Source organism: Cucumis melo, unplaced genomic scaffold (assembly GCF_025177605.1).
Source record: "Cucumis melo cultivar AY unplaced genomic scaffold, USDA_Cmelo_AY_1.0 utg001121l, whole genome shotgun sequence".
NCBI classification, from domain to species: domain Eukaryota; kingdom Viridiplantae; phylum Streptophyta; class Magnoliopsida; order Cucurbitales; family Cucurbitaceae; genus Cucumis; species Cucumis melo.
In genome coordinates this window covers 1-4,395 of record NW_026124418.1, presented here as the reverse complement: position 1 = coordinate 4,395, position 4,395 = coordinate 1, and the positions used below count along the sequence as shown (strand labels likewise).

Below are 4,395 nucleotides of genomic sequence, written 5' to 3'. Positions count from 1 at the left end.
AAATACTTGCCCAAATCGCGATATTAAATAGAAATTGTCTTTATATGATTTCCAATGAGATCATAAAATACGAAGATTGCAAAGAATCCAGCGGAATGCTTAAAATGGAGTTCTCTGGAGAATGAACTCCGAGAAGGTAGAGTAGAAATTAGTATGATAAAATATGATAAAGTGGTCAAAATGAGCAAATATGTTCAATAAAAAAAAAAACGATTTATTCTTCTTCCACTATTCTTTCTTTTTCTTACGACACGACAATCGAATCTAGATTTTCGGATTTTTCGAACAAAGAATCAATCTGCGGTTGAGTTTGGATTAGAATTTTAATTCAATTAAAGAGTAAGCTAAGTCTATTTATTCCTGGTTCTAAGACCAATAGTTCTAGCGGTCGACTCGCTTCTTTCAAATTGTTTCTCATTATTAAGAAAAGGTAACAAAGATAAAATACGAGCTTGTTTTATAGCAATAGTAATTAAGCGTTGCTGTTTTAAGGTCAATCTATTTACCCGTCTAGATAATATTTTTCCTTGTTCACTAATAAATCGACTAATTAAACTCATGTTTCTATAATCAATTCGATCCCCCGATGGAATCGGGGGCAAACGCCTACGAAAAGATCGTTTGGATTTAAGAAAGAGTCGCTTGGATTTATCCATGGTTTTTTTATTCCTTATCCCGAAAATCCTATTTCTTAATTCTAAATCATTTTAGATCCGATCGAAATAGGATTTGGTTTGTTTATATTTAAATCTAAAATATGTCTAATATATGTAATTTTTCATCTTCCTTGGATTGGAAAAGGGTGACACACAGCCGATCGGTTCGATCTATTTCTTTATCTCCCCATGAATCGTATGTTTGTAACACCGGGGACAGAATTTTCTCAATTCCAATCGACTAGGCGTATTGTGTCGATTCTTTTGAGTAATATATCTGGAAATCCCTATTGATTCCTTATTAACACCGTTTCGAACACAACGAGTACATTCCAAAATAACAGTTACTCGGGCATCTTTACCCTTGGCCATGAACCTCCCTTGGATTTTTGATTCACGCAACTCTTCCATTTTCCGATCCAAAATGAAGAAAAAAAGAAAAATTGGTAACTCGAAATAAAATTATGAAAGATTTCGTTACAATCAAATATTAAAATATAGTAATACAATAATTTCTAAATTTAGAATCGCAGTACAGTTTTTCATTTAAGTATTTTGTATGATATTGTTGCCCTAGCCATCACATTTTCATTTTCGTTCTCACTCTTTTATTAATTAAATTTGAACCTGGCGCCGCGTCCGAGTTTGACTGAGGTTGAATCCATTTTGATTCTTTCTAACTTATTCTAAGTCTAAAAACTCTAAAAAAAAGAAGGGGGAAGGGGATTAGTCAAAGATATTTGATTGTTTTTCTAATCTTCTTCACCCCTTCCCAAGTCAATAACTAGAATGAAAAAAACGGGAATACCAACGCATCCGGGAATAAACGATTGATCTCGATTAATAGACCCGCTAAAGCCCCGAACCATATAGTACTTACTACCGGTGCCACGGAGAGATATGTTTTTAGATCTCGCATTGAAAACCCTCCTACTTTATAGTAATTTGTAATACATACTGGTATTACATACCATCAAATGTATATATAGTTAATAACCGCTTGTATTGTCCGCGGAATTCCTAATTCAAATTGAAATGTACAACAGTTCAATTCGGTAGATATTCCCTTTTTTATTAAAAAAAATATGTAGCTTTCCGCCCCACCCCAAATATTCATTTTTCTTTACGGCGGATTTAATATTTATTATTTCATACGTATATAAGTCTTTTTATTATTTTTATTATATTTTATATATGATATGAGACAAAAAAGAAGAAATGGCAAGATAATTTGTGTATACCAATGGAGGAAATAAATAAAAAATGTGGAAAACAAGACAGGGATTCTCTACAATAACACTGTAGACCAATTGAAAGGGATGTAGCGCAGCTTGGTAGCGCGTTTGTTTTGGGTACAAAATGTCACGGGTTCAAATCCTGTCATCCCTACCTATTACTTATCTTCTGAACAGTAACGAGGAATCAATTGAGATCCATAAAAATTGAACATACATATATCGAATCAATCTTTTTTTATTTAATTTTATGATATTCTCTATGATAATATATGTATCGAAGATATATTCGGGTTGCTTTTAGTTTGATAATAAAACGCTCTTAGTTCAGTTCGGTAGAACGCGGGTCTCCAAAACCCGATGTCGTAGGTTCAAATCCTATAGAGCGTGATTCGATTCTTGTTGTTGTTAAATCAAAATGATACTGAAATAATTCAACAGAAATCAAAATTTTTACCTCCTATAAAGCAAGTAGGGGGTCAATCAAAAAAAAGAACTGTTAATTAATCAAAGGTCCAACTGATCCCCCCGTCTGTATTGTAAATATGCGGTCACAAATAATCCAGCCAAAGTAATAGGAATTAGACCCTAATACGATTCCAAATAGAAAAACTTCAATCATTTCAATTTAGTTGAACGAGGAAAAGGAGAGGTAATATCTATCCTTAAAATATTAATCGGTATTGCCCATGAATCTCAATGACCAAGAATTCGAAATTGAATTGACAAGGTAAAGAACTCTACAATATATAGAATATATTGAATAACACCGAAATCTTTCTTTTTTTTGAATTGTGCATTCAATGAATTTTAATCAAATAAGTCGTATCTTGTTCAGACCGATAAATAGAGCTGAGGTTATAGTTAAAACTGCTAGTAGAAAACCGAAATAACTAGTGATAGTAGGCATGACGAGGCTAAATGAAATACGTTATTTTTATCCATATGTTTATAAAGCACTTCCCTAAGTTTCTATTTTTGAAAGATACGCGGATGGATAAGTAAAAATACTAATTGAAAAAATATATTCAATTGAAAGTTTTTGATTCATCTATTATTATGATTATAGATTGATACTAACAAAAATCTTGTGACATAGGTAAGAAATCAATTCATCATCTGTCTCTCTATCCCGCAATTCGGAATCAAGGGATTCATTGAACAACTCTTGAGTTTTTCAAAACAAATATTCTTATTATAAAGAATTTATAAACAATAATTTAATATATAAATCTAGTAAATATATAAATCTATTAAATGGATTCTAAATAATTAGAAAGAAAAAAAAAAAAAAAAAAGAAAAATAATAAATAAACTATGTTGTGTAACTTGATTCCAAAAATGAAATGCTCTTTGAATCGCTGAAGAATGAATGACCTTATAATGCCCTTTATTTATGAAATTGTATTCCCACTAATTAGATTTTATGTAGTGGGTTCATTTCCATAAAATCTTTTTTAAAAAGAAAAAAAGTATCGCACGATCAGATCACTCGAAACTAGGTTCTCCATTTATTCTTATTCTTTCCATATTAAAAACATTCTTCTAATTAGTTGAAGAAACGATCGTTTGAGTCTAATATAAAACAATAATGCGTGCATTACGAATATTTATTATTCTTCTATTCGTTGTTCTGTTTCGTTCATCGAATCCTATGTACTACTGTTACTTGTTACTGGACGACTAACCAATTCCTTAAAAATAAAAAAAGATTCAAACAAAAATATAACTACAAACACAAAAGAAATATTTCGAGATTTCACGTCTAATTTCATTGAATTTTGGGACTATTAGAATCTGCTTCCTAAATTATTATAAACCAACCAGTCGGATTCACATTTTTACCCAATCTTCGCTTTCTAGCCCGAAGCCAATAACCGATAGAATCCTTAATACTACAGGACAGGCATTTTCAGAATTTTCTATTGAATGAATGGTATATGATTCTACATCGACAAGCAGCAAGAAAAGAAGAAACAAATTATATTATTTAGTTTTTAGTGCTTCATTTTGATACTTATTGTGAAATTGCGTTGCTGCGTCAGAAGAAGGATAGCTATACTGATTCGGTATACTCTAAAAACACCCTCGGTACAATATTGACGATCTTACAAAGATAAAATTTCAGTTAATTTCCATTTACTGATCTCATCTTTTACGGAATCGATCCCCCTTTTGACTGTACAAGAATATGTGGAGCTCGGCATGTCTGGAAGCACAGGAGAACGTTCTTTTGCTGATATTATCACCAGTATTCGATACTGGGTCATTCATAGCATTACTATACCTTCTCTATTCATTGCAGGTTGGTTATTCGTCAGCACGGGTTTAGCTTACGATGTTTTTGGAAGCCCTCGTCCAAATGAGTATTTTACAGAGAGCCGACAAGGAATTCCATTAATAACTGGCCGTTTTGATTCTTTGGAACAACTCGATGAATTTAGTAGATCTTTTTAGGAGGACCAAATGACTATCGATAAAACTTATCCTATTTTTACAGTGCG

General features: G+C 31.9%; 2 non-coding genes across 2 annotated transcripts; both read left to right on the top strand.

Moving 5' to 3' along the window:
* The first annotated feature begins 1,971 nt into the window (after nt 1–1,971).
* TRNAP-UGG (transfer RNA proline (anticodon UGG)) lies at nt 1,972–2,045 on the top strand. The gene has a single exon. It is a non-coding gene; the product is annotated as a tRNA-Pro (tRNA).
* A 162-nt stretch (nt 2,046–2,207) lies between these two features.
* Nucleotides 2,208–2,281, top strand: TRNAW-CCA (transfer RNA tryptophan (anticodon CCA)). The gene has a single exon. It is a non-coding gene; the product is annotated as a tRNA-Trp (tRNA).
* Nucleotides 2,282–4,395: the final 2,114 nt, after the last annotated feature.